Below are 20,376 nucleotides of genomic sequence, written 5' to 3' on the forward strand. Positions count from 1 at the left end.
TTTGTATCTACACCAAACTTAACAACTAAATTTCATCATGGTTCCACGGAGATAATTTTTAAGAAAACGAGCAAGCGACCGTGATTTATACATAATACACAAAATAATTTTGCAAAAAACACAATAGATTTGATAAATGCGTCAAAAGTTCTTAGCGAAACTACAAAAGCAAAAAACATTGAGTGGAAACTTTCGTTTAAACAAAACGCTCACTCAACTAATTCGTCTTTTATAATGCCGTAAAATGTGGTCGGTATTTTGAAAGGGTTTAAAGAAGGAAGAAAGGTATTTCATAGCCGATTGTGTAGTTTTTCGCTTCTGCCCAGGTGTACTTCAAGTTTATTTACCGAAGAAGAAAACTAACTTTAGCATAAATGAAAATATGATTTTACATTCTTTTTTGCAGATCGAATTTGAATGAATTAAATTTTCTCATTAAATGCGTAAATGCAAGAAAAAATGTCTCTCTCTGTGAGAAATGTTTTCAACAATCTATCAAATACTACGAAATCCATCAGTTTTTCCATTATAAAATTAAAACATAGAAAATGTTTAATAATTAATCAACTTCGAACAATCAACAACCCCAATTTCATAACAAATGAAGGTGTTTTTGATATCCGAGGGGATTGTTCACCCAATACTAAACCCAAGGGCATGTAAAATGTTCACATCCAGGTACGGGGCCAGTTACTTTGCTTGTTCTATCACGGGGGATCGAGATGGTGCGGGGGCTAACGTAGTGGCTTCCCACCCAGAGGCCCCGGGTTCAAACCCCGGCGGTGTTGAATATTTTTCAGAGGTATCTCGATTCCTACTTGAGGTGCTTCGTGGAGGGCACTTCGAGTGAGTACGACGTCCGTCGGATGGGACGTTAAGCTGCGGACCCCTTGGCGCCTTTCGTAAAGAGTAGGCCAATGCCGACGCCGCGTTTCTCTCCTCCCTTCATCCTTTCCTGTCCATTCCCTATGGTGCAAATGACCTCAGCTGTCGGTCGCCTCCCCTAAATACTACTACTACTTGTTCTATCAATGTTTCCTATGAGGAGTTAGGGTTCGAAAAATCACACATCTTGGGTGAAGCTGATGGAATAGTATTTAACCAAGCTGAAAGCTTTTTCTGGTGCCATATCCTCATTGTAAACTAATAATGGATCAAACCCGGGTCCTCTACTCTATAACCCAGCGCTGTACTCAATGGACTATCATGGCCCTCTTTAAGTAAGAAGTAAAGAAGGTCTGATCAACCTGATAAACACCTATAGAAAATATATGATTTATCTAAGTCTTTCTTATGAAGTTTGGAGATTTTAAGGCTCTCAATATGCAATATTGCATTCATTACTGATATAGCTAATATTTTCAAGCGTCACAGCTATTTTTTACCAGCTTTTTTTTGGCGTCGACAATTTTTTAATCGATGCGTTAAAATTGACGGGTTTCTTGTACTCGAACTGTGATGCTGTAAGTAACCCTTAAATTCAAAGTTAATAGGGCAGCAAAGTCTTCACGGGTTTTCCACCTGGTCAGGGTTTCAAGTAGCTGATACCCTGACATGGAGAAAATCCACGAAAAATTCAACGCAATCTTACGCCATTAAAGAACAATATCTTACCAATCGAAAGCGCGATTTTTACCAACTCAATTTGGCAGCCTAACCTAAATTCTGATTTATGTGTAATTAGATAGGAAATAAAATAGCATAAAATATCTCATGAAATAAAGTCTCAAAATGAAATAAATGAAATTTCTGTGACTGGAAAAAGCCCATCTAGTTGAAGTAATTTATTTTGTTTCAACTGAGGCAAATTAATTTTTAATGCGCTGCTATTTCTCTCGTAACACAAATGTGCTTAAACCACTAAAGGGGCTTTTTTAATAATTCAATATTTCAGCCTCACAGGAGATTTATAACTTTTTTGTTCTAAGGAACAGGATCCAAATAATAGCTAGAAAATTTTCATACTCTTAAACTTAGTAATTTGGTGGTACAACTTTAATGTTTATCCTGGAGGTCACATTGCTATAACTTGCCTGAAATCCTAACTAAAATAATTGACCCCTTCCTTCTTTATTTAGCTAAACCCCCACCCTGCAATACTCCTTAAAGGAAGTGGAGCCATACTAACGCACAAAAAGGTCCTGCTATTCTAGTAACCGTTATATTACAATCAATATACGAGTATATTAGCAAATAAACTATTCTTCATAAAAAAATAACAAGCGGCACTCTTGATAAAAAATGATTAAATTAATGTTTTATATTAATTTATTTTACTCCGATGAGGATAAATACCATTTTTTTTAAATTAATGCTTGATATGCCCACTGTTTGCATCCAATGAATAAGTTAAAAATACGAAATACGGTTGGATCGGAAACAGGATAAACGCCTACTGAAGTTAATTCTGCCAGCAGAAAAAGGTTTGTGTTTCTGCCGCTTAGCGCCTTAGGCAGAGAACTGAGGAACGGTGGAGTTCTAAAGGTTCCGTCTTCAGCCGAGAGATGGCAGAAAGAACCAAGATGCTGCTCACAATATGATTCAAGTGGATGAGAGGTCACCCGGCAAACTTTTTTTATTTTGTGAATACATGGATTAGTTTTCCAAACTTAGGTTAAATTTGTGACAGGAAGGTACCTTTCTGATTCTGAATAAATATATAGGCAATTTTAAAAACTTTTAAACCGCTTTTTCATCATGCTGAAAGCGTACATATCAAATTTCTGCGATGTACTCTCATGTACGTGTAAAACCATTTCAAAATAAACACAATATTCAATTTAACTTGTTCTATTCACACCACAGTGTATTACAATAATTACCCATGTAACACAAATTAGATGCATGGACCTCAAACGGCGGTTTCAATATGGCAAAGCCGAGCAGTCTAACTGCTGTTAACACGTCCTGAATATAATTCAAAACTAATTTTACATGCATAAAAGACGACAAAACCTTTTTATTTCCATACTAATCCACGGAATGAAAACTTTTCCTGCCTTGAAACTCCTAACATCATTACATAATTCGGTACATCCGATTTAAAGTATTTATATTCCTTCCTGGAAATAATTATAATTGCTAATTCTACAAGAATAATTTTATTTTATTTTTGAGCTTTCCACTGCTAAATTACAATAAAAATTGTTCTGCTAAATGAATTCAAACAACTACAAAATTCATCTTATAAATATTTTCCTCCACGTAAGTTTCGGGAAAACTCAATTCATACCGCCATTCTATATGCAGATATTAATTACACAAAGCTACAGCAGCTTAAATTTAATTCCTTAATTTTTCCTTTCATTGCTTTTAATTAAACTTTATATTATAAGTAATGTACGAATATATAAACATACATTTTTCGTCACGAAAAATAACAAACGAGACCCTCTCTCCAAAATATTTGAATTAATGTTTAATTTATTTATTTCCTCTGCAAGCCACCACTAGGGTGTGTGGCAGGGGGTGAATACACACCAGACTAATGTTTACCCGAACATGACCCCACCGCGGTCGGACAATGTTTTTATGATCCCTTATTGTACGTGGAAAAAATGACATCTTAAATCTCTCTGTTCTATACTTAATCTCTCTGATTTGATTGACATGATCTCTCCTACAGTATTACGATGGCGGCAATAGTACATTTTCAAAATCACTGCTAAAGAGACACGCTTCCAATTTTGCGAGAGCTTCAATCTATAATTTAAGCTTCGCTTCGTGAGAGATTCTCAGCTTAGCTGCTCTAATCTTTTGCATACGCTACTAAGTTCATCATAACAGCGTTTTACAAATCTAGCTCTCCTACTCTGCACACGACCCAATTCGGCAATCAATCACACTTCGTGAGGATACCATATACTTGCAGCATATTCTAAATGAGGCCTAACCAGCGACTGTTTTATATTGAATGAATGGTTTAGTCACTTATTTTTCATTTGTCCGGCCTTCTTTAGTATATTAATGCCAATTAATTCATTTTCTGTGTTTTTTTTCTTAACCCTTGCTAATCGTAACATACTTAAGTTACACCAAGTTTTATCAGGATATTATCCAGTTTTATTAGATCGATGAAATGGACCTTTTGACATATTTCCCTTATGAATATTGTTCTCCCATGATACTTGGATAAAAAATGCGCGGTTTTTCATACTTACAAAAATATCCATACCCAATAGTGTGCCACCTTCAAATGATAAATCATTGCATATATCTATTTGGGTAAATTCCAAAGAAACTGCGGGAGATGCCGCAACAGTAACATTTAACGGAGTCATCCGCTAGTGTGCATTTCAATGCAACAATTTCAGAGCGTAAAAATCATTCGCCTTGACTGGGACTCGAACCCAGATCCCTCAATATCCGGTCGAGTGCTTTAGCCACTTAAGCTACCGAGGTGTCCTCTTAAACTCTGAAATTTTGGGGCTTTTAAAGGAACTAGATGTTATGACGAAATACCGTACATACAATGTCACATGCATTCGTAGTCGTGCGCGAGGCGCCACTGTCCACGAGGTTAAAGCCAACTTTAAACACGTATGGTGTTTTCCCTTTGACAAATTCCAAAGAAACTGCGGGAGATGCCGCAACAGTAATATGATAAACTCATATTTGCTTTAACATCTTTCAAAGATTAGGGTAATATAGAGGAAATACTTATTTATGGCGGTAATCTGGAGAGAAAATTTAAATAAATTTAATTTAGTGCAGCGTGTTGACTCACAAATTAAACCCCATTATATAGCCCATGATGGTCCTATGGTTCGAGCATTGGGCTATCGGCCGGAGGACCAGGGCTTGACTCCAGGGGAAGCCTCTGAACACCCTTAGCTCAACCCATATTGTTTTCAAAAACCCGGAAAACTAGAGGGGACTTCCGGGGACACTTTAGACGGCACAGGTAGAGGAACTGACCCCCGAAATACCCTAATATGTGTATTACACACGCCGTTGACCTAAGTGCTACGAAGGCTCTACCCTCACCTATCAAACCGATCTTCGGATCGGTTTGATAGGTGATCGGATCGGGTATATCATACTTTTTATCTGAAGTGTAATAAAGCGATCTAGTAGGAAACAAAATTATGTCAAGTGTTACGGACCATTTGGTTTGGGTTTATGGAATAGCGTGGAATGTGCCAATCGGAACGCTTTAATGTGAAAAATACAAGATCATATCCAATAAAGAGTGTCCTATACCGATGATATAAAATTACTGACGCCAGAAGATTAGAAATGAACGGATTTGAAATATAAAAATGAGAGGCCCAGTCAGGAAAATATCTATTCATAATAATCCGCTATTGAATCGAGAAAATCGGCCCTTGGGGGATTCATTTTATTTTTTTTCTCCTTCACCTTTACCCTGCCTCATTATCTGCTCCTCTCTCCTTCCCCCAAAGGGAGAACATTTTATTCGCAAGACTTTGGTGGAAGAGACCCCCGATTGACCCCGGTTATGGCTTTGAAGAGGATAAAAGGGAGTAATTTTCGAATTCGATGAGAGGGAATTACGGGTTTTGGAACGTGGGTGTTGCGAAAGTATAGAGAGATGGAGAGGGATGAGGGACCGGGGGTGTGGGTGAGGGGAGGAATCCAAGGAGTGGTTCATAAAGGAGAAGGAAAAGAGAGGAAGAAGGGGATGGAGTGGAATATGGTTGAGTCACAAAGGTTAAGACGACTGCTGCTGGAATGAGAAGTTAAGTAAGACGTGGAGAAATGGTGAGACAAAGCGCGACGAAAAGGGGAAGGGCGGGAGAGGGTGGGATGGGTGTGGCGCACGAGTAAGCGGTTGCCAAGAATAAGAAGAAGTGATCGCTCCTGAATGAAAATAAAATCGTCGATGGAAGAAATTCCGGGAAATGGGAAGAAAAGCGGAGGGGCGTGGCCGGTGTGAGGAATGATGAGGAGAAGGATGTGTCGGATTTGGTTTAGGGGGCAGGGTGCGAGAGAAGGCAGGGTTGTGGTGAATTGAAAAGAAGTTTCTTGAGAAATAGAGGGTGAGAAAGGGGAGCGGTAGAGGGAAAAAAGGGTACAGAAATCGCTCTTGGAGAAAAGTTTGGAGGTCTGGAGGTTTTGAGATCCGATTTTATTTTATTCTCCTCCCTGGATTCCCCATCTCCCTCTCACTTCGTTCCGAAAATTCGAAAATTATTTTCTTATAACCTCTTCGCCAAAAGAAACTCTTTTTCTTACTACTTTGATGAAATGAGTGCTCTTTGAATAACCGTGCCGACCTGCCCCGCTCTTTCCCCCAGCCACATGGTTTCCCCTGGTCCATGCAATTCACACGGGCACCTCATTTCCGTCATTCTCAATCTCCCTTTCTCCAGAAACCAGGCGAAGAATTTCAGAAGTTCCGTAAAATGGTAGAATATACTCGTCTGGCTCTAAGGAAACCAAAGTTAACAAACCGTTATGGCATAGCTCCTGACATAATTCATAAATAATGAATGAACATTATGTGGTTTTTTTAAGTGCGTCAAGCCGATGGAGTGTGAAATATTTGACGCCAATGAGATTACTGTTTTGCCGATGGAGGGTCAATCTGTTATTTCTAACAATATAAATTATTTCACTTTCCTATTTTACGAATCCTATTATACTTAAGTTCCCTTCCAATTCAATTTTACAAAGAAACAGTATTCAGTATCAAAGTAAAGTAGCCAATGGAATTTACTTAGTTTCCGAAACATTAGCTCCAATGCTTGTTTTATTTCAAGCTTTCAGTCAGCACTTTAGACTATAAAAATACTAGAATGAAAACCCCTTTTATGACCTTTACCTCGTCAAAAAAGATTAGGTTTTTTTCCATTAAAATGTATATCGAGATAAGATAAAAATTGTTTTACACTTTTAAAATAAAAGTTTTAACTCAAAATAGTTCCTATCAAGTAATACCATACGAAAATATAGTCAAAATCTAGTTAAGGATATGTTATGGGAATATGTAAGGGTATGTCAAGTCAGGTGTATCACAAAGGGAAATCAAGCAATTGGGTATCGCTTTGATCTGCCCCTTCAAGCATAAGGGAATACAGTTGTTGCTCCTTTATTCCTTTGCCGTACGAGTTTTGTTTTCGCGATTTTCAGACACCGTAGAATGCTGGTCATCTCTTCTCCCCTGACTCTATAGCCATGCCTAACCTTAGGAATTCGACCAACGTTTCTCAGCAAAGTCTAAGACACACATTTTAAGTTATCAACACAAAATATATGCACAATCCATATTTCATGAACTGATTGACCCTACTACTTGAATTGCAATCCTAGAAATCATCAACCCAAATAAACTCCAAAATATCATTTGGTATGTTTAAAATGTGGATTTGAAAAAGCTTTGGGATGAATGCTATAACTGCCGTGAACAGTTTTTCAAGAAATATTACATTTAACGTGAATCATTCCATTCTAAGCAATTTCTTAACAATACTTTATCAAACTTATATTAAAAACTCGGTAAATATGGCCTCAAAAACATCTTGGGAAGCGTTTATATACTTGTATCAGGGCGTAAAATGAACGGAACACCAATAAATTATTTTAATGAAGTTGTGAGAAATTTATTTAATTGAATCCCACCGTTTATCACCGATAGTCCCATAATATTTCTTCCTCGCGTAGTGGAATATCGATTTTCACTGATTTCGAATGTTTTCCTTCTATTCTACACATGGAATAGATCAATCAGATCATCCAATATCAGTACCGTATTTTATTTAAAACCAAAGCGAAGATCATAACGATTATTTCTGCATCATGAAATTGTCATTGATTATACCCCAGTAGTGTTTCTCTACTCGGAATGGGCGTAAAACGTTTTTCATTTAAAGAAACAAAAAAACTCACCAAAACGTAGTGACTAGGCGATCGCGGGGGGTTCGGATTTGATTTCTCTGTCACCGCCTCTAAAAAAACGTATTATTAGTTATAGTGTACCCTGATTTCTTCCCTTAAATGATTGGCTCCACAGTCAGAGCGTCCTAATTAATTATGCAACTGGGTTTCTGTAAAGTTGTAAATCTTACACTGCAGATGATAAAATTTTTAAGAATTCTTTCTTTCTAAGTAAAACGAACATTTCGACGACAACAGTATGAAGCTTTCGATGTTTATTATCTACACCTAGGTCTATTCTCTGTTTCAATTATATTTTGAAGTAATTTGAATGCAATGAGGATGCTTATTTGTAATTACGCTCTGTCTTCAAAACTAATTATTGCGACACGGTGGGAAACATATCATACATTTTTAAACTAACCTTTTGCCAAATTTGTCTATATATATACTATCCTTTTACCCGATTTTTCTCCTGAGTTTTTGAAAACATTAAGTATACGAGGTCTGTAAATTAAGCAATGAGAATGATTTTTTTAAATTTTTTTCATTCAAATAGAGTTACAATTTTATATTGTCACCCTCAAAATAACTTCCTTCTGAAGCCACACAGCGCTGGAGACAGTTCTTCCACTCCTCATAGCAGTGCTGGAACTCTGATACTGACTGGAATAGCCTTCAGCTGGTCGGTTGCAGCCGTTTGAATGTTTTCGACTGTCCCAAAATTGATTCCCTTGAGTTGATATATCAACTTCGGGAAGGGAAAAAAGTCACAAGGACTCAAGTCAGGCGAATAAGGTGGCTGAGGAGCCACAGGAATGTTTTTACTGGCCAAAAACTCGTTTATTGAAATTGCTATGTGACAAGGTGCATTATCGTGATGCTACACCCAGTTGTTCATGATGCTTGGTCTCACACGCATGACCCTTTTTCGAAATTTTTCAAGAACCTCTCGGTAAAAGTGTTGATCTACCGTTTGGCCTTGAGGTAGAAACTCTCTGCGAACGATTCCGTGGATATCGAAAAAACAAATCAGCTTGTATTTGATCTTCGACTTCCTCATCATTGCTTTTTTGGCCCTAGGAGAGGTTGAAGTGTGGCACTTCATGATCTGGCGCTTGGTTTCTGGCTCGTACTCAAACACCCAATGCTCGTCACCAGTAATGACACGTTCCAGAAAATGGGAATCATTTTCAATCGAACCCAAAACTTCAAGGCACATTCCCCTCCTGATGTCCTTTTGATTCTGGCGAAAGGTTTTTTGGAACCATTTTTGCGCAGATTTTTCTCATCCCCAATTCAATTGGTCAAAATCTGATGAACGGTGGTGTGAGTCAAATTCAACACTTCCCCGATCATTCTGACTGTCAACCGACGATCTGAACCCACGAGATCGCGGACTCTGTCGACATATCCATCGGTTCTTGAAGATAAAGGCCTTCCGCTTCTTGGTTCATCGTCAATTGCCTCTCTTCCTTCTGAAAATGCATTAAACCACCGGAAAACCTGAGCTCTTGACAAAACACTATCTCCGTAAGCCTGCTGAAGTTTAGTAAGAGTTTCCGTTGCACTGTGTCCAAGTCTGAAGCAAAACCTGATCGATGACACCGTTGCTCGAAATTGATGTCACTCATTTTTAGAACACAATAGAAAAACTGTTTCACAAAAAAATCGTTATGGACAACCAAATGACTCGGACGAGTTCAAACCCGTACTGAAGGCGGATCACATGTTCCCCTGTCGCCTCTCCAAGTCCAGCGCCTCCACTATTGTCAGATTGAACGCTACGTTGCCAGTCACATTATTTAATTTACAGACCTCGTATTTCAGGTGGATCATCTCACGGGCCCCTTCGTGCCATATTGAGCCACCAAGGTCTGTCCTGTTTTATAGTTTAAAGTTTTTAGCCAGGGCCAGCGACGAAAGACGAATACGAGTTGATCTCACAATCCTTATGTTTAAAGTTCCCATTGGTAATTTTCGATTTCCACATCATATGACTGATCCTGTTGTTAAATTCCCCACATTTTCTAAAAATTTGACCCTTTTTCCATTTCTTCCGATTTTCTAAATGAAATGATTAATTCCCTGCAACTTTTTCATTCTAGTGGAAACCCGGTAAAAACTGGATGGACGGCTTTCAAAAACTTCACCTTCCTGCAGCATCTTCACGTGAGGTGAAGAGCGATAGTAAATGCGCCTGCCTCGACTCACTACTAATATTGATTCAATGAATGGTTCTACGGATCATTCCCAGGTGTGAGGCCAATTTTAAGAACTGTCAGATTCGCGTTATGACCATAGGCCGGATGGAACAGACGTTTTACAAAAAATTAATCTCACCATCGATTTGCCCAACTCACGAACAAGACTGAGACATACATTCCTCACAACGACCCCGATGCGAGTGAATTCGGCGAGGAAGAAAAATGAACGTTAAGTACCTACGCCAAAAAGAGAGAGACAGTGGTTTAAGGAGGAAGGGAAAGCAGATATGTAGAGGATTGGTGGTGGGCACATGGCGACGACGGAGTGGGGTGAGAGGAAGCGGGATGAATTCGTGATGAGAGCAGCAGGGGCGGGGAGGGAGGAGACCCACGAGGGCGAGTTGATTCGGAGAAGAGGGTCGAAGGGCGGAGAAGTAGTGAGGGCGGCACAAGAGGGTTGAGGGCCGCAGAAGAGCGACCGGAGAGAAGGAGTGAGGGGTTCAGGGTGGGCTGGTGGGAGAGTGGGGGGACGCACGTCGTCGCAGAGAAGAGGGAGCGGGTGGGCGGGATGGGGGAGCAGGGGGGAGGGGGGACGGCGGAGAAGGGAGACAGCAGCGGGAGGGGGAGCGCTTAAGACGGGGAACGGGACGGGGGAGCGTCCACGGACCTCTTCCGTGGAGGGGGCAAAGGGCTGAGGAGAAGGGCCTAGGGGAAGGGGGGAATGATGGGGCGGAGAAGGTGGGGGGGGGGGAAGAAGAGGGACCGGTAACGTCGAGGTTGAGTGGGAGGAGGAGGGGGAGGATGGTGGGTAAGAGAAGCAGGGATAGAGGAGAGGTCTAAACGCAGCCAATCGCCCCCAATATTCGCCGCAATTTTCCCGGCTATTGCACAAACTGAAAGTCGGGGAAAATGGCGCCAATCAAGGGCCTCTTCATTTCGTTTTTTAAACCGTAACTCCCGGAGACCCGCCGGCGATGCCTCGCCGCCACCGGCACTGATAACTCAATTATTCCGTCGCGTCGCAAAAGGAGGAGGGTGGGGGAGATGTATTCAGGGTCTGGGTGGAAAAGGGGAAGATAGGAAATGGGAAGGTCGCACGATAACGATGATTTTCCAAGAAGGGGAAGTAGAGGGCGGATGAAGAGCAAGGGGATGAAAGGAGGCGAGGTGGAAAGAGAAAAAAAAGGGGGATTGGATAAGACGTGTGTGGTGGAGAGGACTAAAAATAAGACCCCCCGCAAAGATTTCTTTGCCTCCGATTTGGGAAAACGTGAAGATGTTCTCTTGGAGGCGACGTGCCAATGGGAGGGATTTTTATCCATCCTTGACCGTTGTCCTATCGATCGCTGCCCACAAAATTCGGCATTGGCTAAAATGTCACATGAACTACGATACAATATAAATATACTATATACACACACACTTAGTTAAACATTTGTTTTTATTTAGGATTTTTTCAATTAACTTATTGTTTGCTTAGTTTTAAAGTTAAAAATATCCTATTATTGAAGTGTCCCAGAATTGAAATAACAAATAGAGATCAAATAACTGCTAGGTTAACGAAAATATTCGTTTAAATTTTATCTACACTTTAAAATAATCTTAATTGGAATTAACATTTTTACTCAAATAGAACAGTTCAATTATGTCCATTATATTTTAGGATAAAAAATGCCATTATTCTTTATTTTATTCTTCCAGCAAAGCTTGTTGAATTGGTTTTTCATGATTGGATGGATACTGGATGACATTTTAATTTAAGTTTATAAAAATAATAATAGTGCCACGTGCTATTGTAATTAAGTATAATATTTTAATCTAAAAATAATAACCTACATCTTTATACAGAGTAATAGTTACTAAAGAAATAAATTTTAGGCTTTAAAGAGATAAGGCGAAAAATGCTGATATTATATAGTATCAATTGCGCTCATTTACGAATATGAATGCTCGAGTACTTGAAGCGGAGTACAAACATAGGAGTCTTCTGGTTCCTATATAACACGTAAAACTTCAGTTAAACAGGAGGATTTAGTATAATTTCATGCATAAATATACACATATAGCGTTCAAACGGTGTTTAAGAAATCGTCATTTTGAATCATTTACCTCTTTTTACGAATCCATATTGCAAGGTTAAAATTTAATCCCATGTCACATTTCAAACAACATTCACAAAATGTTTTGCTAGCATAATTTAAATCTTCAATTTTTATAGCATATTTTATTTAAGTCCATTGAGTTTGATTTCAATTTACTGTCCCTTTAAAAACGCATCACAAAAGGAGGAGCTGCAAAGTAAATAACGTAAGAGCGACAATGAAAGATCGCGTAACGGAGTGACCTTTGCAACTACTTCACCTTAAAGTGATTTCTCTGCTTCAGGTAACATTTATTCAACGAATCGCCCAACAAAGGAAATCCGTGCGCTTGACAGCCACACAATGGAACCCCATATTTACCTAATTATATCCCCTCTAATGGCAGCAACTCAGCGGGACTTACTTCCGCAGCACATAAAAAAAACGAGTGGCTTCGCCCACTACCTTTACCCCTTACTGCACCCGGATAACCCTGCGGGTATCACCAGCAAAAGTTAAGACATGCGTCCTTCGACTACGACGCCGCGCACGTACACGTGTCGAGACTGGCGTCGGATCCAGGCACGGCGTGATACAGCCATTGTTACCATTATCAATTTTGGTCGCGCTGAATGGCGTCACCTTCAGCCCGGGGCGGAAATGGGAAGGCTGACTGCTTTCATAGGAGCGGACGCGTGCGGTATTTTCCATTTTTTTTGTCGCCTCGGCATGATGACTTGAAAGGCCTAATCATATAGAGTGCACCATTTAGAAACGGTGGAACGAATTGAAAGCGTCACTGAGGATGCCATTAAGCCGTATGGTGTATACTTTGTTTAAAAAGAGGCCATTTCTTGTAATTAAGCACACTCGGTGTTCACCTGGGTCAAATAAAGCCCATGGAAGAAGTAAAATTTCGTCTCAAATGGGGAAGGAATTGTCCGGGAGTAAAATTCATCATGAAATCGTGAAGAAACATTATTTGGAGAATGTAGCCCAGGTTAATGCAACCAGTTTGTATGAATCCTAGAATCACACGAAAAATTATCGCCAGAATCAACTTATATAACAAATCTACGGTTTGCTCAAAGAGATAAACATAAAAATTGAGATAAATACTTCCACCATAAACAGCATGAAATAATGTTTAACAGCTAGTTTTTCCATATTCTGTCTCTTTCTTTAGTATTAATTATTGACTGAACTCAAAATAATTTTCATATACAAATCAACCAAATAAATTTAATATATATCTAATCGAATATTTATCGAAAACACATAGTATCCCATGTTTTCGATGTAATTGAGGAAATATATTTTGCCTTTATCATTTATTTTGATCATAAAAAACGAACACTAATTTATTTAACGACATTTGAAAGCATTTTCAAGAGAAAACAGCAAATGTGTACATAGTAGTTGTATGGGAGAAAAAATTATTCACTCTATTGTCGAGTATTATGGTATTAAAGTATTAGTGACATGCTAGGCTGAGCCTTGATTTTTTAACGGTGTAGTCACGTTGCCCATCAGGATGGTAAGCTACTGTTAACTATAGCAACCATGGGACAGTCCGGATGATATGAAATTATAATGCATCTCAAAAACCAAAAAGTAAAATGGAAAATAATGGGGTTTCAAAAACTTAATTCGCACGAGGTTTTCAGAAAAATAAACGGCCAGATTACGGCCAATACATTTTACACGTACATTAATAAGCTTGCCGTTGAAAGTGGATTTTCACGGCGTAAAGCAAACTCTGCATTTGTCATCTGAGTACCACTGCTAATGCTTGCCGGTAGCTTAATGTTTGAATCTTTAAATAGCTAATTAAGAAGATAATGTCCTTACTGTTAATGTCATTACGATTATTTTATAAAATGGAATTATTATCGTTTTTGATTATGTTCCATTGAGGTTATTAATTGTCACAGAACATCATAAGCTAGCTATTAATTCAAAATTTACTACCTTTACTAATATACTACCTTTACTAACTGTTAATAAACATTTTGCCAAATCTGATTGAAAGAGAAACCCTGAAAATTTGGCTTATAAATAGAAACCGTCAGCTCAACATGCTTACGTTTTTAATTCAATAAGTCTTAATATGAATGAAGAGCATAACCTATTAATATTGCTTATAGATTTAAGTCTGATTTTCCTTAAAATTAATGAAACAAAGCTTAATAATGAGAGTAACCACACAAAAACCAGACCTTATTGATATAATGAACGTGCACTATGAAATTTGTATGGTTTAGCCGATTTTCCACGACAGTGACCGGAGTGTTACCACTTGGCACGCTTTCAGTGTTGCTAACGTCTTACCCGATCCACCGGCAGATTTGTATGTACTTCTTTGGAACTAAGAAAGGGCTACAAATACTTCTGTCTCTGAAAATGGCTGAAAATATACTCGATGTATATTTTGTATTCTTTGGGCTTTAAGTTCAATTTGTAATTGTTGCCAAAATGTAATATTACATATGACGATTCGTAGGCATTTTTTTGTCAAATTTTACTATATGTAGACGATGATATAGAATATTTAGAAGTAATATTAATTATTAATTTGTCAATAAATTAGATCTAATGGAATGACTTGCGTACGACTAGTACAAATCGAACGGTAGGATAGAGGAATACTTTTGTTGGAAGATGAACTGCCTTGGCAATCGAAATCAATGCAGGAAAGAGGATATTAAACCACCAGAATTTAGCTAGAGTTGTGCAGAAGAGTTTGCACATGTTATTTTTATATTGAACGTATCACACCATGGCGAAGAAGGTAAATTTTAAACCAGAGAAGTTTGTCCAATGGAGCATATTTTGAAGAGAAGAGTTATTACAAAAAAGGAGGACAGAAAGAGGAAAATACCAACAAAAAGCATTAAAGACAACTAAAAAACATGGAATATAAAATTAATGATGGATTTACTGAATCGCTAAAATAATTCAAATGAGTAAGTAATGCTAAATAATTCATTAAAATATGTTTAAATGTTGGATTCATCAAAATGGCAAGTCCGCAAGCAAATCTTACAGCTTTCAACTGGAGATGTAAATTCATTTGAGGGTATAAATCAGAGATATGTTTCCGGATCGACCCTGAATTATAAACAGGGACATCAACTAATTGAAGGTTATTTCTTCAAAATCATTGAATAATACTTACTTCGGTAGCAATGGTCCAAGAGTAATAACGTATACCCCGGTTAAATATAGTCACTCAAGAAATAAGGTAGGCCACCTCACCTATGTGTGAGTCATGGAATATAAGTCCAAATAAAACATTTTGGAGTTCGCTAATTACATTGAGGAATTTGAGAAGACAATGTTAACCATCTGAAATTAATAAAAACTATTTATTTTGCCAATTGAAGTAATATATTTTGGTAATTGAATGTTTAATTGAAAATGTTTGTGCGGATTCCTAACTCGAAAAGGGTAGCAAATTGGGAAAAATTACATTCCGTTAAATATTATTTATATTTATTACTCGAAGCATCACCCGCAAATACATTCTTACCTAATGATCCCGTTGATTTCGATTTTAGAATGAAAATGTTAAAACTCCAGGTCTAAGGCCAAAAGAAGGAGACGGGTCAGTTTCGAGTAAACTACCCTAAATTTTTCTTCGAGACAGCATCAGCCCCATGAACACCTATCATTCTTCAAAATTATTATCAAGCAATTTATTAAGTTGCTAGGCAATAACTTACCATATTGTTAATAGAAATTTCAAGTTATATTTGAATTGTGAAGAGGGACAATCATTTCTGTACACATAAAGATCATAAGTGAAACATTTCACGACAATAGCGATTTTCATATATCCCGTTAAAGGCAAACGATTTTTATACGTTGAAATTGCTGCAATAAGATTTTCATATGTATTTTTACGACTCCTAAGAACATTTTGACTCAAAGGTCTTGCCAGTGGCACAGTGGTCCTGTTTTGCATAATTAAGCTGATATTTTCCTAAGATATTGCATATAAGCACTGTTGAATATCTTGATCGAATTGAAATTTATATCACGCTAGTTATTATTCTTGTAATAATAAACAAGTGTCACGGGGCTGAGAAATTATAATATTGCCGTTTAAAACACGTAAAGAGCAACTCAATGCAGAGTGAGCCTTACTGAGAGGTAAATGACACAGATTCTGCCTAACACAGAGCGTGGTCTCACGATTTCGTAGCATACCCTACCGAGTAAAATAGAAAACCTTTTTAAGTGACCTGTTTTGGAGGCTCGTTTCATATATATAAATCCATAAACACAGTAATTAACCCGAAGGTCGGTTTGATAGTTAAGGATAGAGTTCACCCAACGCTAAGCCCGACGGCGTGTGAAATTCACACATCTGGGTAAGCGGGCCAGTTCCTGTCCCTGTGCCGGGAAAGGAACTGGTACCCTTACCTAATGGTTTTCCAGGAAGATCTGGTACTCGAGGAATTACTCAGCTAGGGTGGAGCTGAGGGTGCCCAGGGAGGCTTACCCGGGAGTCGAACTCGGGCCCTCCGGTCAGCAATCGCTCTACCCCTGGACTAACACATACAAGCACACATGCACACAGACATATATATATATATATATATATATGTATTTTTATAAAAATATTCGATTTATGGGCTTGCCTGTCTCTAGTACCAGATCTTCCCGGGAAACCATATAATTATATATATATATATATATATATATATATATATATATATATATATATATATCACCTTAGAGTATTGCTGATATATAATATATATATTTATTTATTTACAAATATTTATATACTTTATTTATTTATTTCTTTATGTATATATATATATATATATATATATATATATATATATATATATATATACACACATCAGCAATACGCTAAGGCAATTGCTTAATTGCTTGAAAGGTACACATGCAGACGTAAGTAATAGTTGCATCGGCAAAAAAAACCCGTCTTTGAGAACTGATTGACACAGGCAACGAAAACGTTAACTCGTAAAAATCAGTTTTCTGAAATTATGGCATTAGAAATAAAAAAGAACATGAGTCGGCAAGAGTAGAAATGCCAAAGATAGAAATTGTGAGAGAGACGAAAGAAGGCAAAGTCAAAAATAAGAGAACCTGGGTTTTGTGGGAAAGGGAAGAGTTACGGAGGGAGGGAGAGAGGGAAATGAAGGAGAAAGAGCGATGAGAACTGGGCGTTTCGTCCCACTCCTGCCCTCATTTGCCACCAATTCACAATGGACCCTAATCCCAAATTTCGCTCCTCTCGCAACGAACCGCCTCCCTCCACACCACTCCCCAACACCCTCACCATATTTTCTCCCTCTCTCGCCATCCCTCTTAACCTCTCATGGGGCCCTCCCCCCCTCTCCGCAGCACACATCTCCCACGCCCGAACCCGTTCACACCCCCCTTCCCCCGCCGCTCTCACCCGACTTAAACGAGGGATAAAGCAGTGGGAGGGGTGACAGAGACATTGTTACTTCCGCTGAGTCGGGCAGGGTAGAGGATGGGACTTGGGATGGGGAATATACATACACACAGCCAGCGGCGGGCGCTGGAGAAAGGGGTCGGAAAGAGCAAGTAAGGGCGAAGGGGGCGGCATTAAGAGGGGAATTTCGCGACAATGGCAGAGAGGAAGAGAGGAGGAGGGGTTGTTCGCTGAGGGGACGGGGCGAGCGAGGGTTATTGCGGGTAATCTCTCTCGGTCCAGAGGATGGGATAAGAGGCCCAAAGACCGTAAGGTGGAGCGTGTTTTGATGAGGTTCTGTGGGTTGACTCCCGCCTATCGGCATAAAAGGGTGAGCGGATGCATTTATGACCCCGGAGGCGAGGAATATGCTTAAGGCTGCCGCAGGGTGATTCTCTAAGGACGGAACGTTGCCAGGGTGTCACACCCGCGGGTCCTTACCGATCCCTTCAGACCTAAAGTCGGGAAAGATCAAAGGGATGAAGGGATTACCCATTCAGCAAAAAATGGCATACTTGTAAGTAATACACGATGTAACGCGGATACTTCTGAAGCAGTTTTGGAGTTATATGAATCTGACAAAATAAACTTAATCAATAGACGATTAATTACATGCCTGTTTATTGGATGCCCACGATGCACTTTCAATAGGTTTTAAGAGGCAGATGATGGTCAACCATAGCACAATTTATTGCCGTACGACATTTAATTTCGTTGTCCTTGCAGCGTATGGAGATATTTGTTCATAATAATGCCTTAAAACGTATTTTTGCTATTTGCAAATAAAAATCTAAGAAACAAATAATGTTCATGGATAAAAAAAGCGATCAGCTACGGAAACTAAAATGTATGATCTTATATAAAGGCTTAACTAAAATTTATAAAGATATTGAAAATAAATTCAGATCCATCGCATACTTACGTATCTGAACGCATTTAAATACACATAAAATATTGATTCATAAGGAAATAAAATTTTTACGACCAATGGAATTAGGAGTGATCGCTATGAATTCATTACTACCCCTTCCTACGCTAAATATGGTAAGGCTACGTAACATAGATGAAGTAGACACATACGAAAGGGTTGTGGGCACGATATAGATGTAGGTTTTAAGGGTGGGAAAAGCCACAGTCTACTGTCAACATGGTCTCTTATGCGCGCTGCGATTTGACACAGGGAAATTACGTATTGAATCGAAAGGAAATGAGTCCCACAAGAGGAGGGACGATGTGGAATTTAAAGGCATTGGAACTGGCTTCACCTATCTAATAGGGTGACTATGACAGGGAAAAGAACAGAAAGAATGAATGAGGAAGTAGAAAAAAGGGGATGGGAGATGATGAATTTTACTATTCATCTAGAGCTTTGACAGTTTTTAATGTAAACACTTATGTAAATTATTTCATCTAGACACTCGAAGGATTTTGCAATTTAACAATGAAAGAAACATAAGGAAAATAATTAGGATCACAGACGGAATGATAAAGGCATGGTATGTGTGTAAGTAAAAATACGAAATGTTTATTTGCTTTAAAAGTGCAAATTTCTTTAGGTTAGTGATTAAAGTGGCCCTTTGTACGGACTACGTAAATAATCCAAACAAAGGGCCACAGTAATCACTATGATACTGAACTAATTAACGCATCCTTAAAGAAATATAACTCCTTTGCTTCATTGAGCCCAGTCAAGGCGAGAAGTGTTGATTAACTAAACCGCTACCCAAACTAGTCTTTCTTTTGTTCCAAGCGGCCAAAACTCAACTGGGTAATTAAAAACCTCGTGATAATTTAGTGAATCTTTGCTAAAATGGGCTGGAAATTCATAGATTTGAATGATGACACACTTCATTGAAGAAATGAAATCCTACGGTTTTAACAGATACAAGATACAAGCGATGTGTTTATTTAAAAAATTAACCTAAATAATGGAACCTGCATTTCCAAATGTATGTGAAAATCATGCCATTGTAAATTTAAGTTACCCAATACCGCATAAAATAGAGAAACCATTTCCACATATTTTTACGAACTTCCGCAAAGCTCTCAGATAATAGCCTAGATTTCCGCAGAAATGTACTAGTAATTCTTGATTTAATACCAAAATATGGTAATTATTAGAAGGATTTAGCATACACATTTCTTGCCCAAAAAGTATGAATGCATCAGCCAATAATTTCGGAGATGAAATTAATATTTATTTCAAGATATTCTTTTGAACGATATATATAAGTAATTTGAACCGATATTAAACGGTAAATTCCATTGCAAATTTCCTCTACAAATATTTTACGACAAAATTTAATTTAATTTTTAATAATAACAACATAATGCATTAAATTAAATATTTTTCTTAGTAGGTCTCTTTTAAGGTGTAGGCATGTCTTTCTGTGGCAACGCTGCATGTAGAAGCAACGGAGGGAATCCGATTGCGAACCACATTCGACTAGTGTGGGTGAGTATTATGCTCCGTATAAAAGGGGAGAAAGAGTGGGAATGGGGGACCCACGGGTGGTTGGATTAAAGAAGTGGGACTTCAATGCTCTTCCTTTCGAAAGGCACACTGCTTAATGAAGCGAATAAACACGGAACAATATGTTAATACGTGTACCCTTACGGTCACTGAGCACTCTCTAACCCCAATCCTCTGCGACTTGTCGCATACCATTCCTCTTCCTCTGATTGCTCCCCTCCTCTCTCCCCCCTACCGGTTTCCCGTTCTGAAACTCAAATTTTCTCCACCAGACTACCCCTAATAATAAAGCGTACT

The sequence above is a fragment of the Hetaerina americana genome, unplaced genomic scaffold, assembly GCF_022747635.1.
Source record: "Hetaerina americana unplaced genomic scaffold, ioHetAmer1.1.p SCAF_2, whole genome shotgun sequence".
NCBI lineage: Eukaryota > Metazoa > Arthropoda > Insecta > Odonata > Calopterygidae > Hetaerina > Hetaerina americana.